Source organism: Trichomycterus rosablanca, chromosome 23 (assembly GCF_030014385.1).
Source record: "Trichomycterus rosablanca isolate fTriRos1 chromosome 23, fTriRos1.hap1, whole genome shotgun sequence".
NCBI classification, from domain to species: Eukaryota; Metazoa; Chordata; class Actinopteri; order Siluriformes; family Trichomycteridae; genus Trichomycterus; species Trichomycterus rosablanca.
This window is the reverse complement of record NC_086010.1, coordinates 19,442,655-19,461,364: the sequence shown is the minus strand read 5'-3', so window position 1 is coordinate 19,461,364 and position 18,710 is coordinate 19,442,655. Positions and strand designations below refer to the sequence as shown.

Below are 18,710 nucleotides of genomic sequence, written 5' to 3'. Positions count from 1 at the left end.
GTCGGTATCAAAACTATATTAAAACAGTTTAGGTAAACATTTTCTGTCAGTAAAAGCATTCTTACATATGGCCAAATCAGTTTAAGGTCATTTAATCAGTTAATATCACTTTTGGACTGAATTTAAGTAGTGATGTTTAAAGTTTAGCTGGCTGTTTACCATGTAAAAAAATTAATGGTTTTATTGACATATAAAATATGTCAATTTTATTAAAAATAATAAAATAAGGTTTGGGTGTTAGTGCATCTGTTTTATAGTGAAAGAAACTTCTAGATGTTTGGATGGAGACGAAAATTGGTGGTGTACCAAACTGCACAATACTTTACTAAGTAGTGTGCACTAAATAGTGCACTACTCATGCAGGTGATAGTGTTTTGATACACTTTCTAGTGTGCTAGTGTGGTGTTGGGATACAACCTTGTTTACCTCGGAAACGAGTGGATGAGACGAGGTAAGAAATAAAGTAATTTCGGATATTTTTTGTTTACATTATGTTAGAAATAAGTTCATTACGGACTAACTAATCTTCACTGACTAATTTTAACATTTATTTAATCAGATTTGTGTTTCAGACTGCCTGGTACTTACCTCAGAAATAAAGCTAACATGCTAACTGACAGATGACGTCATGACACTGAGTATGTAGTGTTTATTAAATTAACTGGTGCTAAGGTGTGAAAGATTAAATGTTTATTTTTACTGTACAATATTCAGATTAGCAGTGTTTACATGAACGGACAGAATCCTCTCAGCATTCCTGTCAGGCAGACAGGCACCCAAGCAGGCGACAGCAGTGATGAGATTCGAACCCGAATCACCAACTGTATTAAACTGCTGCGCCACATTATGAGTTATATAGTCTAGAAATAAGAATGTGGACACCCCCCTGAATTATTGAGTTCACTTGTTTAATCCAGACCTATTGCTTACAGGTGTATGAAATCAAATCTAATTTCAACTTTTGTGAGCACACTTTGGGGAAGGCCCGTTCCTTTTTCTGAATAACTGTGCTCCTGTGGTAAAGGTGAGGACCATAAAGACATGTCTTGTCAGGTTTGGGGTAAATTGTCTTCAGTGATTGATTTGGCCTGCAAAGAGCCCTGACCCTAACACCACTGAACACTGTGGGGATGAAGGGGAAAGTTGGTTGACCTTCATGTCTCGAAAAATCTCTTTTGACCTAATAAGCACAAATGTACCTGTGGAGAAGATGGCACCAGGGTGGTACCAGAACCATAGTACTGTGGTAGTGCTGCAGTAGTAGTAGTGTAACTTCATCATTGAGAAAGTCTGTGGATGAAACGACCTTCTCGGCATCAGTGAATTTGCATGTGAACGGTAGAAGTTGAGGAGCTCATATGGTTTGGCTTTTGTTATAACAGATTCCCTGGAGCTGGTATAAAGTGTGACCGACAGACCTACTATGGTGCGGACCTACAGAGATGTTACGACGCGACCTACTGAGACACCACATAAGTAAATACCATTTGCATACCAATTATTTTGTCCAGCTGTGTTTAGTAGCCTAGATGCTGGTACCATTATTAGAGCCGCTGGACCGGCCGGGCGCTCTACAGACACTCACAGGACAGTGTAAGACGCCACATACTCACTTTCTTTTATTTATTTAATTATTGGTTGGATGTATTTATTCGGATCAGCTGTGTGAGGTCCATAAAGACATAGTATGACTTTGTTGTGGTGTGCACTGAATTGCGAACCACGCCCTCCTGACCTCAGAAATGCACAAGTTCTAATGCTGTAAATGCTCTATGCACCGTATGGTATTGGTGTTCAATGCACCCCCCCCCCCCCCCATATTTTTATATGCTTGTTTATAGACATTGATTTAACCTCTTAAGCTATTAAACTCTGCCCCCTCAGCCCCAGAGATCCATAATTCTCTCTGATCTCTGTACTAATGTGATATTAGTGATCTCCCCTCTGAGGCAGGAATATGGATTATCATGCTCACCAATGACCTCTTCATACTAATTCTTTTTAAGTAAGAAATAACGTGTAAGTGAGGAATGTTGGGCCACAGGATGCCATCAGAAAAAATTTATTCAGCAGTGCAGTCAAAAGTATGTGGACACGCTTCAATCCTAATGATTGAATTTAGTTGTTTCTGATGCATCCGTTACATCCATTTCAACCAGGTGTATAAAATTCTATGATTTTAATATGGTAGCAACAGTTCCTCTTTCAGCATGATTACACCCCTGAGCACGAAGCGAGCTCTATAAAGACGTGGTTTAACTAACTGTGTGCACGGAGCCCTAGTCTCAACCCAACTCAACACTTTAGGGACTAATTCAACTTGGATTGCGAACCAGGTCTTCTCTTTCTAAACCGGTGCTTGACCTTAATGACTGTATTGGCTAAATGGGCACAAGTCCCCACAGACACACTCCAACGTCTCATAGAAAGGCTTCACAGAAGAGTGAATGATATTACAGCTGCAATGTATAAGCTCATGGTCAGGCCTCCCAATAATTTTCTAATAAAAAAGTCAAGTCAAAGTTTTGACCAAATATTAACCAATCAGGCATCACATTAAAACCGCCTGCCTGAAACGGTGCCACCCGGACAGCTCTGATCCATGGATTTGATTGCAAAGTGAGCCAGATCCCATAGTGCATGGACAAGCTGGCCATTCTCTCTTACACAAACACACATCTCCCTGTAAGTGGTTACCTGTCAGTTCCTATTTCAGCTGCCCCTCCAGTCACTACAATTAGCCTTATTGATTCTCTAATAGCATCAGCACACAGCAGGACTCGCCTCAATCCAGCCTCGGGCTCTTAGCTGAGTGCATCCATAAACGCCGCTCCGAAGATGCACACACACTCCTGCAAGGAGTCGAAATCAGAATCGTGCAGAAATGGTATGAGTCCATGTCTGGGTGGAACCAGTTGGTATAAAACTGGAAAGTCTTAGATATCAGGAATTAATAGTTATTTTAAGTAGTTAATGGTTAGTAATACAATAATATCAATTAAATAACTTTTTTTCTGAAGCTAGTTGTTTTCTGTTGTTTTTTTATTTTTGGGGTACTGATTATATAATTTATCAGACTATAAAACAATAAATGATGAACAAATACAAATTAAAAAAATTAATTACGCCAAAAAAGAAGTATAAATTAATACCTGTAGATTTATTCAGTTACACTCGACTCTCATTGACTTTCATTTATTACTAATCCTTTATTTTGCCCAAGTGTAATTTAAAATGGAACTCATCAGATTAAAATAACAATTATAGTTCTTGGTTTATTTAAAATAAAAGTATTAAACAGGCTACCTTTGCCATTAAAACATGTAGCTGAAAGGATGTGTTTATACTAATATAACTCTTGATTGTAGAGGTGACTTAAATCAATCAAATTATTCAAATTAAATGAATTTAAAGACATTAGGAAGTGTGGAGTGTTAGTAAGTATTGTGGTTGATAGATGGACAGGTAGGCGGGTGGGTATGTGGACGGCCGTGCAGTTCTTCTGGTGGATGGATGAATGTAAAAAAGGGCTTTATTTATGTTTACATTTACATTTACATTTACATTTTCAGCATTTAGCAGACGCTTTTATCCAAAGCGACTTACACAATGAGCACAACACAATGAGCTATTGAGGGTTAAGGGCCTTGCTCAGGGACCCAACAGTGGCAACTTGGTGGTGGCGGGGCTTGAACCGGCAACCTTCTGTTTACTAGTCCAGTACCTTAACCACTCAGCTAACACTGGCCCCATGTTGGTAAACAACAAATGACAGTTTATGAGTATGAGTATTCCTTAATCAGCTTGATGTGTTTTCAGTAAGTACTCAGTTTTGTATAATATAAATCCCTAATTTTAAATGTTTATAATAAAAATGAGCCTGTATGTAGGGACACGTTGCACAGATTCTCTGCTCCTCATTCAGGCCACAGTGCTGAAATGATTGTCCGTGGTAATCGGCCATACAGAAGCAGATTAGTCTGAAATTGTTAAAGTCCTTCAATTAGCACAGAAATAAGCCGAACAGATTCCAGAGCAGCTTGGTATCACGCTGTGCTGTTTGTGCTGTGATGACGGTGTTGATTTCCACCGGGACAGTGGAGATAATCCTCAGGAAAATCCAGTACAAATGGATGTGAATGCAGCTCGCTGGATGAATAACGGATCAGAGCCAGTAAAGCCGCTCCATATTGGCTGAAAAAGACACAGAGGGACAGAGAGAGAGTCCAGATGATCGCAGCAGCAGGGCAGATGGACAGATGCTGGTCTGAAGCTTCAGTAAACCCTCACTGAGGGTCGTTCTCCTGGGACACACACACACACACACACACACACACACACACATTTATCTCAGATCTTACTGTCCTGCTTCAGGCTTTTTGATGCAAACGAATGAATTAAATCACCTTCACTGCTTGAGGACTCACTTAATTAGCTTCATTTATTCGTTTATCAATGCAGCCGTTTGCAATCATTTCACCTGAACAAGGGCTCTGCTGGAATGTGTGTTTTTTTCCACACTTGTTTTGTTCTGTTTTTTTTATTCGCTTTTAAAACCATCAGTCGATAAACAAAACATAGTTTTGCATGGAGAGAAATTAAGACCCATTTGTAAAATATACTTTCATTTATTTAAGGAACAAAGTTATCCATCAATCACGTCACCTTAATTACAAATACATTTCCTCTTAGTTACAGTAACAGGATTAACCTGTGTGATTACTTTTTTACAGGGTGATAAGGGTATATTGCATGATGTTCTTTAAATAATTGAAGTTTATAAATTGTGTTTTATTGTTTCTTCAGTTCTTTATGTGTAATCTGGTTTTGTTTGATCATATGAAATTATTTATCCTGGCATCTAACGGCGTATATCAGATTGGGGGGTGAATACTTTTCATGCCACTGTGCATAACTGGGTTCATACCGTCCTGACAGTCCTAGAAAGATTATGAAGTTCAGAAAAAGTGTTTAAGGTTTTATTGTTGGGGAACACTTAATACAATTACACATTTATAATACAAAAAAACAACCATTATAAATAATTGAAATAAGTTTTGTGGTGTTTTGTGCTTTAGATAGAACAAGTGTCTAGGGGAACGGTGTGAACGGGAGGCCAAAGTGAAGAAAAACTATTTATATTTTTCTGGCATGGTCAGATAAATGTGGACAGGCCTGGGTCGTGTTCCGCTGCCTTTTATTTGTGATGCTTTTAAAGGAATTAGGTCAAACAGAGTGTTGTTACAGGTTTGAATCGGGCTTTGTCATTCATGATGTTTGCACCCACCGTGCATCATGCAAGACAATGCTGTCCACCATGTGTGTATCAATGTATGAGAGAGAGTTATTCCTGAACAGCAGGAGAGCAGAGAGAGTAGAGAATGAGAGAGAGAATGAGAGAGAATGAAAGAGAGAGTTGGTAGTTAGGGACAGAACCTGAGTGCTGGAGCTCCTGTGGTGATTCCACAACACATGTCCATATGAATTGCACGACTGGTCTCCTTTTCAGTCACTTTGGACTCCTGGTGTTACAGTGATTGATTTAGTTTGATTGGAGTGTTTCGTCGATGCCACACACACACACACACACACACACACACACACACTTTGGATCTAAAATACTTTAACAAAGTGCATTAAATTACAGATATGTTGAACATGATGAAAGCAGATTGTTGACGCACTGGAAGCAAGATGTACAGCATCCATCCCAGTAGGTTGGATCATGATGAACTGGTGTCCAGGATGGCAGCGGTCCCTTCGTGACCCTGACCAGAATAAAGCAGTTAGTAAATTATTAAAGTTCGATACTTGTAGTTGTTTAATATGTGCACACACTCTGTGTAGTTCCTCCTTTTCCCCAAAGACTTTCTGTACAAACAGTAGTGTGTGCCTAAAAGATTGGTCTCGCATAGAAACAGTATGCACACACACACACACACACACACACACACACACACACACACACACACACACACACACACACACACACACACACACTCCCCAACATGCACTCATTACTGTTGTGTGTGTGTGCATGTATGCATATGTGTATCATTTATTTCCATACACAGTATTTACACTTACAGCATTAAGCAGCTCTTCTCCAGAGCTTCCTCAGTGACGTTTCCTTCCTGTAGTAAAGCACACACACCAGTTTGAGAACACAGAACTGCTGGAACTGTGTTAGAACAAAAGTACAGGTAGAAAGAAGCTAGATTAGTAAACGTTTGTTAGTTTCCATGATGAAGGTCTTTTAAAGAGGGCGAGATCGGTGGATCAAAGCGAGCAGACTCATCCATCATCACTCCCAATCTACTGGGATTTATCAGACACAGACCAACCCATCACAGAATCACAGGATCTCCAAAATAAATGTGAGAACCCGATTTTGGAGAACTGGGGCTGTTTAATACATCGCATGATCAAAGCTATAAAATAACTGATTATCTATCAGGCTGTATGAACTACTTAAGCAGAAAGTATTAATCACACCTCCCTAATCCACCCCCCTTTCCTACATGCACACCTCTGATTAATGGATTCATGTTTGGTGGTGCTAGTTAACAATCATTGGAAATATTAAATGAAAAACTATGAAAATAAACAATTTTAAACGTTTTAAATCGGGCCAATACAGATGTAGGGCAACAGTATAAATGATCAGACAAAATCTCTACATCTAATATTGCATAAATATATCGCCCAGCTCTAGTTCACGGTTGGTTATTAGTTTGTTATTTATTACTAAAAGGTCACATTAAAGCGTTTGACCCGGTCATTATTGCTCCATCGTCCCTCCCCGGTTTACTGGCGGCTTTCGGTCTCTCTTCCGCAGCTCATCCCTCTCTTTTGTGTTCTGCTCCATTGACAGAGACCTTGTTCCTCCCAAAGGTCAAATAGTGAAATAAACCTAGAGGACAGGAATCCCGGCTCTGCCCCGAACGCTGGACATTGATTTGTAGGAAGTGATTTTTACTGGCTCTTCCCACATTAGGAAATATATCTGAGATTAGACACGCGGTGGACACAGATTGAATCGGGTGGCTGATTATGGTCGATTTGTGTATTATTTATAACTTTTACTACATATAAACCTGTGAGAAACTATAACATTTATATTTTAATTATATCATTAAATTTAATGAATTAATATGGTTCTGGAGCCACATGGAACCACTAGGGCTAATCAGGAACACAAGCAGAACACTGTGCAAACCTGCACTCACACATTTAGTTTCACCTGGGGGAAATTTGTTGGTGTCTACTGGCATGTTTTTGGAAGATATAAATGTTTTTTTTACTCAAGAGTATGTGGCACCTGATCATTCTCTTACTGGACATCCTTTGCTGCCACAAGATTTTGGAGTGTGTCTGGTCAAAAAAGCATTTGAAGATCAGGCGTTGGAGTTCCAATTCTTCCCAGAGGTGTTCAGCTGGGTTGAGTCTCTCCACACAAAGTTTATGGATCTTGTTTTGCTTGAGTTGTCTGATTGTATGTACATGATAGAAATGAGTGTGTGACCACCTGAGCTCCGAAATTAAGAGTGGTGTCCACATACTTTTGGCATATCGTGTATATTACACCAACACTTAATATCTGAATTTCTGTGTTCTGATCTCTCCAGGCAGGTCGACCCTCCTGATGCAGGTGTAGTGTGATGATCGGGAACTGAACAGTCGCCGTCTTCATCCCACTTCTTCCCGCCATACACCGGCAGGTATTAAATATGAAGCCCGGCGCTTCTCTGGGTTCCTCTCAGGGCTGAACATCGTCTCTGTAATAGAAGCACGAGTTCTAAACCTGTTCGTTAGCGAGATCGAGTCGAGCACGTGGAGTTGGATGGCTTAATCCCGTCTGAGAGCAGCTTCCTCTCGTAAAGCCACCTCTCGGCGCTCGGCAGGACACGCCGCCTCCTGCTGAAACTTTTATGAAGCCTTATGACCCTCACTCAGCCTAATGTACCCTAACAGGGCTTTATGGCCTCTGCGGCTTAGCTAAACCTCCAGCATCTAACTCTTTAACACCCCTACCTCAGCGCTCCTGCTGCACTTTCTGAGCTTTTCCGATCTGACCATGTCACCATTTAGCTGGGTTAAAGCACTTTGCTCGAGCTCATGGACGGCGGACGTGCTAACGCCGTGTTTTATGCCTTTAAGGGTCAGAGTGCGTGGTTAACTTCGGCTCAGTAACTTTGCTTTTAATTGATCTGTCCACTTTGTTCGGATAGCTAGTAATACCAGTTCATCTACACTGCATGTACAGCTCCGGTTCCAAAAAAGTTGGGACAGCAAGACTGTCCAGGGATGTGAAATGATCCAAGCACCTTTTCTGGAATTGTTCTCAGGCGATGCTGTCATGATTGGGCATTAACAAAAGGCTCAGATCAAGCAATAAAGGATCGAGATTCATCACTGCTAACTCTGCCCGTGTGCATAAACTGGCATATTTCTGTAATGAATGTAACCACATGGGCTCTGGAATACCTCGGAAAAGCCTTGTGATTAAACACAGTTTGTTGCTGCGTGTTCCAGTGAATATGGCCAACATTGTGTACATTATTAAGTTGAGGAGTTGCAGCCACATCCTACTCTAATGAAATATATCCGTTAAACTGTGTGGCAGTAGTCTGGGGTGTATAAACTGCTCTTCTAGCATGGCTTTGTCCATGTGTGTGAGGTGAGATCTGTTTAGTTTGAAGGAACCGCAGTGGCCTGCACAGAGCTTTGACCTCTACTTGATTAAAACATTAGGGTGAATTGGAATGTAGACAGTGAGCCAGGCTTTTTCAGCAGCAGCGTGTACATATTTTGGTCACAAATCTGCCCAGTACAGAGTAAAAGAAGCAGACGGGGGGGAGTGTTTTGAGCTTGAGGTGTCCTGGTGCTGTGGGCAGTCTGGACTGGACATTAGCAGACCTCCAGTACTGTGTGTGTGTGTGTGTGTTAAAGTCGTGCCCCCAGGAGCCTGTTTTACTGAACAGCCCCTTTGCCCCGCCGTGTTTAGCGCTGCATGTCGAGAAGGCCATATGCTAATCGGCTCGAGTTTCCGCTCGGGTTTCGGCGGTACACACTCACCGGGTTCAGAAGAGCCGGCGCTTCACTCAGAAGCACCCGGACATCGAGCTGTTTGATGTTCAGGGTAGAGGACTTCACACCTGAGAGCTCATCAGTCAGAATCCAAACCCTCTTGTTCCTTTTCTCCTCCATCGCGCTGGCATTCTGTTTCCTTCAGCCACGCCTGAACTTTTTACCAAAAGAAGTGTACAGTCATGTAAAATACGGTGTCTGGGAGTCACCCCTACAGTGCCAGCCTAGCAGGTAGATTTGGGCTTTGGGCTATCAACTGGAAGGGCCCTTGAGCAAGACCCTTTGGCTGACCTTGCCTCAGAACCTGGTCTCCAAACAAGCTGGGATACATGGAAAAAGAATTTAATTGCACATATATGACAAATAAAGGCATTCTATTTTATTCTATTCCATTATTACAAAGAAATGAAGGATTTTCTTCTCTCGAGGAGGCACAACATGCAGGACGATGCATGCTAAAGCAGTTTTAATTGATTTAAAAATATTGTAGGGTCTAGCTTTTGGATCGGATTCATTTTAGCGTGGTGTGTGTGCTTATGGGATCAGTCTGGATCAATGCTTCCGAGATGGAGAATGATTTTTATCCACAATAGTCGAGCTAATGGGTCAGAACGTCATCCTAAAAACGGCTTCCCATCACCACACACACACACACACACACGGTGTAGGAAAAACGGCGGTCAATACACACTGACGCGAAGGTGCCCAGGGTGTCAATTACACAACACAGAAAAGCTTCCTTTCTCCTAAAAACCTAAAAACGATTCCACTGGTGCGCTCCCAGTACAGTTCTGTACACGCCATCCGTGTCGTCCGTGTCTCTGCACTTCCTGACACTAAATATCCGCCCAAATTGATGCGACGGCAGCGCCAGGAATCAATAAGGCTGAAGGAGACATATTTAATCCGCTGCAGCATGTGTTCTCCAGGTAAGGGTGGAGTGTTGTGGTTTGTGGGTGGTCAGAAGATCCGCTTTAAAAAGTCACGGGGGAGAGATGCCTGCGCCGCGCCGTGGGATGAGTTTCTTATTCAGGGCGTCCCTGTGGGAGTCGGGGAGGTCATACACACGGCCACCCACTGCAGAAAAGAAGCACTCACACCGGCGACGGCAGAGTGTGTGTGTGTGTGAGGTGTACGAGAGAAAACGGAAGGAACCAGGCTCACGTTCCTTATGGTCCTAATAATTGTGAGAGAAGTTGGAACAAAGCCAAATTAAGTGAACGTATATGGATGTTTTAATAGTTTTAAACATTCCATAATTATCAGGTGAATTAATAACAGGTGACGGGATAAAAGATAAAAGCAGTGTTCACCAAAGCATCATCTCAAATGATGGGTTGTGGATCATCCATCACCATCCAGACTTTTATCTGCGAAAGATCCAAAAGCCATTGCGTGCCTGACCTGCACATGTGTGACGCTTCCATTCACACATGCTGCCATCTTTTCCGGTGGCACTGTCACCTCACAGCAAGAAGGTCCCGGGTTCGATCCCTAGGTGGGGCGGTCCGGGTCCTTTCTCTGTGGAGTTTGCATGTTCTCCCTGTGTTTGTGTGGGTGTCCTCTGGGTGCTCCGGTTTATTGATTGGTTCCGAACGACATTCCGGACTTTGTCTCACCTTTGGCTGTAATTAGTGCAGCCAAACTAGCCCTATTTATATGGGCACAAAAACGTCACCAGCTGTAGTCGACCACGGTTAGTATTGAGGATGTAGGAGGCCATGTGTGTGTATTTGTGACCCATAATAACCTATAAAATAAATGTGTTCAGAGTGTTTTGGACTAAAACCAGTATGTGATCCTGTTACTCGGTGACAGAATGTAGACCAGTTCATTAGACCAGGTTGTTTGGAAACTTTAGAGCCTGTAAGTAATGAACTTTGCTGTGAAATGATGCATTTTTACATAATGATCATTAAGCTCATGATTTTAGTCTTTAGTTAATGATTGTGTTTCTTTGATGGCTGAGCTCCGGGTGCGGTAGGTGGCATTTTTCCTTTTGTCTTGCCAATGTTCGGCCTCAGCGCTCTATTGATCAGAATTAGTGAGTTAATAAGCTCGAGAGCCATTCATCAGACAGCAAGGGACTGGAACGGAGGAGCTGGGCTTAATCAAGTCCTCAAACCAAGCATTCAGCGCATGAACGGGCTAATTAAAGGAAGCAGCGAGGGAGCGAGCGAGTGAGCTGGGCCGTGCTAGCGTTAGATAGATGGATGGATAGATAGGTGGTGGCGAAGGGGTCTAGGTCCTCTCTGAGGAAGATAGAGAACTTTAATTCTCCTTCCTGCCGCGGTAGCGCACATGTGGAAATGATGAACGATCCTCTGAAGCTACAGCGCCGGGCCGGTCAGTCGATACGTGAAATGAACTTCATCGAGTGTAAAAGAAACCGGGAAAGTTTCTTACCAAATACAGGAAGCATAGATCTTTAGTAACTCACTGTCGAGGCACATTATTATGACCACTTCCTACTTTTAATGGCTACAAATGTCCCACACTGGTTGGAAGAGCATGACCGAGTCTTCCATGTCCTACCCTGGTCCCCTAATTCCTCAGACTTGAACCCAGTTGAGCATCTGTGGGAGCTCCATTCCTCGTGGCAAGTTTTCTTTAATTCCACAAGATCATGAGGGTTCCTCTGGTGGGCTCACGGTTACACATTCCTTCTGAATCAAGTCAGGAGATCAGCTGGACACTGCAGCACCTCCTTCCCTCATTTTATAGAAACCAGCATCGAGTTGTTGAGCTTCTTTCAGTCTTTTTGCTCCTCTGATGTGTCCTGGAACTTTATCCGCTCTTCGTTGGTGGAGAAGCAGCTCTGTGTGATGATGCTTCCACCACCATACTTCACTGTAATGTCCACACACTTTCAGCCATAATTTGAATAGACACGTTCCACACCGTTCTTTATCAAAACTCTTGATCTAGCCCTTAGAACCACGGGCTACTTATTATTAAAAAGTCAGAAAACTGTGACCCCACACACACACTCACTCGCAGACAGGGTGTGCCGGTGCCTAATGATGGCACAAAATCACAGATAATTACCATCGCCGCTCTCCTTATCGAGTGAGAACGTGAAGGAGAAGGATGATCTCATTTGGTGCGCCTCATGCGGACTCGATTTATGGACGACGGAAAACAGCGATGGTCGCCTTCCCGCCACAATAACTCGTCTTTCAATGAGGAAAGAGAGCAGACGAAGGAAAACACGATGAGTTTTGGACAGGAGACATGATGTGTGTTTGTTTAGAATGGTTTGTTTAATAAATTAAGATAATTAAGGTTTACGATTCTTTATCAAAAGTTTGTAGACAACCCTATTTTAGCCATTATGAATAACCCCAGTCAGCCATCAGCACGCTGCATCATGAAAGGATTCGGGTCTAAACCATTAACACACAGGAAACACCAGTCTAAACCCTTGATCTTGCCTCAGAACCAAATGCTGATTATTATTAAACAGTTAGAAAAAGATCATGGAGTCATATGATAGACATTCTGAACGTTTATTTGGACTTTATCATGGATGAGCCGCCTAGACACTGAAGAAAGAGGAAGAAAGGCACGTTTAAAGTCTTTTAGCGGAAGATGACAACCACTGAGTGAGTGTATGAGATGGTCAGAACAGAATTCACTCTTCAGTCTTTCATTCCAGTGTGTTTTTGCTCCTTAATAAAATGTGTAAATTTTTTGCTAATGCAGTTTAAGGGTTTTAGTGTTTTTCTTTGTTTTATTGTTGTGTTGGAGTCGTATTAAACATGTCCTGCGCTTGGTGTCATGATGGGTCAAAACAATTAGCGACTGCGACCAGCCCTGGTGCACCTCGTGCGGTTCGGTCTGGACCCTGTCGGCCGCTCGGTCATAATTAGCGTATCGCCCTGCAGAAGGTGTGTTAATGAGTTCCCCAGGTGAGCGGACCTGCTCGGAGCGATCGGGTCATTACCGATCTGTGTTTGTGTGTCGAACGCTTCCTTCATGTGAACCGTCTGCCGTCCCCTCTCGCACCGTATACCCCAGTGACCCATTAAGTGACCCTTCATCGGTCCCACCTCAAAAACAGTCCTAATGAAGGAGGAGCGAGCGGTAATTGTAGCTGTTGTTGATCTGGACGCTTCTCTCCAGGTGGACGTGGATGAGGGCTAAATGAGGGCTCTGGTCAGCACTGGTGAGTGTTTGTGACAGGGAACGTTCCCATCATCGGTCAGTGGGGAGCGCAGGGGTAGAACGGCTACTGAAGAGTCCTACGAAGACTTGGGCTCGAGTGTCCACGTCCACAAAACCAGGTTCATAAAGACCCAGGACACTGCTGGGATGAATTGGAATGTGGAGTGAGAGCCAGGCCTTCCTGTCTATAAATGGCTGGTAAGGGATCAGTGGACAGTAGTGCTGCTTTACGCCGCTGTACAATAGCAGTGCGGCTCAGCTAATGATCACTTATTGATCCGTGTGAGCTTTAAACCCTCCCAGTAATCATGAGTGGGTTCGGTCCCTTCTCCCACTGGGACTCTGATCAGAGTACGCACTATCGCCGATCAAGAGACATCAGAGCGAGTGGTTCTCTACCCCAATAGGTCACGGCTCACCTGTAGATGTTTCTGCTGTTCGTGGCACCACAGAAATAATAATATAATAAATGATCGTTGGTGATGTGGTGGCTGCCACCAGTAATACCCTGGACAGGGCACTGGTCACCCCACCCACTCTACCCACTCACCCACACATGTCTGAGGCAGGGTTCAAACCCAGGTCCTCTATCTTTATATTTTTACTTACTTAAACGAAACGAAACGTGTTTCTGAGCGTGAGGAGAACCAGCTCAGCGTCTTTACACTCGATGCACTTTGCTAAAGATCTGGATGTGTGTGTTGGATGGTGGAAGATTATCTAATGGCTTTAGGATAAATAGTGCCGACATCAGCACAGCAAAATCTCAGGTATAAAGCGAAACCACTCGATGGTTCCGTCTCTCTCATATTTAATTCATTCACTGGTTCCTCCTCAGTAGCTCTCACGACTGATTAGGAGGGATCACGGTTAATCCAGTGTTTATACTGGGAGGATCCATCACAGCGGGGATGGTGGGCACAACCTGCAACCCTAACCCTAACCTTAGCACTGTCGCCTCACAGTAAGAAGGTCCTGGGTTCGATTCCCAGGTGAAGCGGTCAGAGTCGTGTCTGTGTGGGTTTCCTTCCACAGTGCGAAAACATGCAAGTGAGTCGAACTGGAGAGGGTCAGGGTCATTTTATTTGGTTTAGATATAAAAACTGGGATCAGACACCCTCGTCTCATATAGTTTAGCACTAACAATCTCAGATCTTAATTATTTCCTCGTTTCCTGGAGGAATTACGAGGTGTTTTGACCTGCCGGGACCTTAAACACACTTTTAATATTGAGTTCGATGTCAGACGAGCGCTGAAGGTTTATCAGAGCTCGGTCGTCATCACGGAGGACTCACGGTGAATCGCGGGCCGAGCTGAAACCTGTTGAAGGGTTTTATCGGGGAAACATATCGGCGGATGATCACTGACGGAGGAATAAGCCACGAGGAAGAGGAGGAATCCCCATGTGGGCTTTTTACAGGGTCAATCTGTGACCTCTGATCTGATCAATACACACACACACACACACACACACACACACACACTTGTGTTGGATAAATAGGGTGTGTGTTGATTGGCCTGTGTGTGGTGTTAGTGAAACAGAGCAGTGATCAGTAAATGCAGGTTTATACACCAGGAAATATCAATAACTCACTCGGCTCAGTGTCACCCACACACGGGGAGCCATTTCATCTCCTCACCACTCGCTACCTCCAACCACAAACCCAAAATCACTCAGGTTTTACAGTGTAGTGAGGTTACACGCTCCAAAAAAGCTCCACAGGGTCGTGTTCCCCCCCTGTGTTCCATCAGCGTTCTTATTAATTTCTACTTAGTAATGCATGGGGATCTGAGGACACTAACTGTTGCTCTGTTCTCCTTCATGATGTGCCGGACATTTACAACAGGAGACACATCTGGACTGCAGGCAGGCCAGTCAAGCACACGCACTCAGTCCATGAGGCCACGTCGTCGTCCGATTCTCCTCTTCATTTAGCAGCTTATAAGATGTTCTGTTTCAAATCCATGAGCATTAATATGAAAACCTGTACTGTTTTGGGAAGGGTTAACACAGGATTTTGAAAATTGTCTGTGGGAATTTGTGCTCATGTTGAGGTGAGGCGTTTATTTGAGAGTCATGTTTCCTTGGATTGGGGTCAGGGCTCTGCAGGCCACTAGAGTTCCTCTGTGCCGACTGTGATAGTCCGTGTCTTTATGGACCTTGGTTGGGCGTCTCAAAGCAAAAAGGTCCCAGGTAGAGCAGCCTGAATCCTGTCTGTGTGGAGTTTGCATGTTCTCCTTGTGTCTGTGTGGGTTTCCTCCCACAGTACAAAAAAAAAACATCAGGTTAAAATCCTAATAAATAAATAAAACATTTCATAATGTGCGTGCTTGATGACTTTGAGTGGTTGTGAGGAGCAGAAGAAATGATTTACTTTATTAACCAAGTAACAGAAGATGTTTTCTTCTTCCGCTCTGATATCCATGATGGATCTAACGACGGTTATCAGGTCGGATCCGTGCAGAGGAACCTTGGTGGCCCTGATTGTTTTTCCTTCCTCATTCATCTCCTCACCAAATGTCACCGTGCATTCAGGCTCGTACAATCATTGACGTGAAGCTCCGACTCTTCAGCACACTTCCACCCGGCTGAATGACAGTTTAACTCCTTTACGTCCGCTCGGTAGGAACATTGAGGTGAAGTGTGTCCTCCATCATGCCCATCTCAATAGGCGGGGGGCGGCCGAGGGAGGGTGGGCTGTCGCGGGTTCGGTCGGGCTCGTGCCGCACCGCTTTTTAAACCGTCGTATAAAAGTCGGAGCCATTGTGCTCGGGTTCCGTCGCTGCTGCTAATTGTGTCTCTTTGTGGCCCAGCACACTTCTGATTCCTGGGGTGAAAGGAGGGTGAAGTGTGTGAGCGGCTGACGGGGGGAGGGAAGGGGGAAGAGGGAGGATTCGGGCACGTGCGCCTCACAATGGGGCTCTCGGATTAAATCGGGAAACAAAAAGCCGAGCAAACTGTAATTAGACGGTGTTTAAATAAAGGCAACACACTGCTCTGTTCACACACACACACACACACACACTGCTCTGTTCACAGCTGCACCCAGATCACATGCTTACTGTACACACACACACACACACACACACACACACACAGCGCCCACTCTATACACCCACCAACCCACCAACCCACCATTCAAACACACACACACACACACATCAATCACGGGCTGAACTGCTTGGTGAGATCCCTTACACACTGAAGCAAACAAGTGCTTTTTATTCCTGTTTAGTTATATCTAATTCCCTATTACATTCCCTCTGTTGCTTGCACCACAACCCATGCTGGCTAATAAGAGCGCCAGCGTAGCACCTTATGACTTGCATGTGGCAAAATCTGGCCAAACAGTGCCTCGACTCACCAGCAGAGGTCACAGTTGCATAGCTGCCACGAAACCGTTTCGGCCCATCTCCCTCAGGCACGGCAAATCGAGCCTACTTGGACGCCCAGCCGGGTGGATAGCAGTACCACATTTGTATAATGCTTCTGTGCTTCTTATACCCTTAATCATGACAGCATCACCTGTCGAAACGTTAGTCCTTTACTGTCTCTGTCCCAACTCTTTCGGAATGTGTTGCAGGTATTGAATTAGAATTATCGTCTGTAATGTTTACAAAAATGTGTGAAGCTGGTAAATAAAATAAAACGATGAAATGAATGAGCTGTAAAAGCCAGTTAACAGATCAGTGCTTTTACTTGCTGTTACTTGAATCTTAGTTAATGTCCCAAGTTTTTTTGGATCTATCATGTTATTTTGTGAACATGTTGCAGTGGGTGTGATGAATCCGGGTGTTAATCCTGCAGCGTTAGGTTTAACGATGAGGATAAAGTCCTGTTAAAGAGGGTAAAGACTTTATGGCTGCACACCGGGACGTCTATTGATATGCATCCTCCCCAGCTCGGGCTAATTCTGGCTTAGGGCTCGTTTACAGTAAGGGTGGGTAATTAAAGAGATGGGACAGCCTGAGTGATGATGGGTTCAGATGAAACACATGGGAGCTCCTCACATCTACTGAATAAGCTCTGGTCCAGGTTCTTCTAAAGCCCACATGTTCCACTGATGACCTGGTCAGAGCTGAAACATTCTGTACAATAAACACTGAAAACTCTAAGCCACGATCCTGGGTTTGGGTTTTAATAACATATAGTTCAAACTTAATCTCTAACATTTATTTATGTGTGAAGGGAAATGTTGTGTAATATTTATACATATTCATGATTTTTGTAAATTAAAGAAGCACCTGGGGGGTCAGAAATGCATTCAGTATACGTGGATCTGAATCAGCAACTGAATCATTAAGAAACTGAATCAAAATTAGAAACTGAATCAGAATCAAAACAATTAAAATACAACAGAATCAAAATTAGAAATTGAATCAAAATCTGAATTAAAATCAGCAAGTGAATCAAAATGTGAATCACAATCAGAAACTGAATCCAAATCTGAATCAGAATCAAAATCAGAAACAGAATCAGAAATTGAATCAAAATCTGAATCAGAATTAGAGTCAAAATCAGTAAGTGAATCAATATCAGAAATCGAATCCAAATCAGAAAATGAATCAAAATTAGAAATTGAATCAAAATCTGACTCAGAATCCAAATCAGAAAATGAATCAAAATTTGAATCGCAGTACAAAAGAAACTGAATCAAATCAAACTGAATCACTTAACTTCCTATGTGTGTTTATAGGAGTTGGTTTTGGTTCTAGTGCTTGGCATGAGGTGGCACCACGACAGACAGCAGGCCAGTGCAGCAGCAGACCGTGATTAGACAGTGGACAGGACGTCGGACAGTACTGGAGACGGTAGTAACACTCCTGTGGGGAGTAACGTGCAGAAATGAGAGACCGGAGCCGCTCTGCTGTATTTCTATCATCGTTCCACACAGATGTAACGTCCCGTCAGTTTCCTGCCGCTGACGCAGTGGAAGTTTTTCACTCAGGATCATTAAAGCCCTGAAACAGTGAATCAGATCGTTACCCATCAGCCCCAGGCAGCGTTTAAACCCCTGGTACTTTAAGCTCCTCTCACAGAGACCAGAACCATTCCTGTGCCAGTAACTGGCCTCCATGAATATCAAACCCCTCTCCAACAATGCCGAGCACCTCGCCGAGACAGAAAGCTGGAGGTGTTTCCTCATTTCCATGTGTGGAGCACCGGGAGGGGGGCGGAGGGGTGTGGGGATTGTTTTAGGGATAAACTTCACATTAATGACCATGAGCTTGGTACAGTAATGTGGAGCTTTGTCCATCAGTCTGCCACTATACCAGCCTCCACTTCCAGTTTTGGAGGGTGACTGTGGCAATTTGTGCCTGTTCACACATAGTCCAGGACATTAAATGTGTCAGAGGAGGCGTACAGTCCTACTCCATCAGCGGGGGTGTTTTGTAGCCAGTCTCAGTCACCCGGTTGCACAAGGAACCCGAGTATGTCCAAATTGTGACTG

General features: G+C 43.6%; 1 long non-coding RNA gene across 2 annotated transcripts; it reads left to right on the top strand.

Moving 5' to 3' along the window:
* The first annotated feature begins 403 nt into the window (after positions 1-403).
* Positions 404-18,182, top strand: LOC134301349 (uncharacterized). 2 transcript variants are annotated; one of them, XR_010007442.1, is made up of 5 exons: positions 404-451; positions 573-638; positions 1,383-1,476; positions 7,629-7,721; positions 17,955-18,182. It is a non-coding gene; the product is annotated as an uncharacterized LOC134301349 (long non-coding RNA). The 2 variants fall into 2 exon arrangements; XR_010007441.1 differs by having other exon boundaries at positions 428-451; positions 560-638.
* The last annotated feature ends 528 nt before the right edge of the window (positions 18,183-18,710 follow it).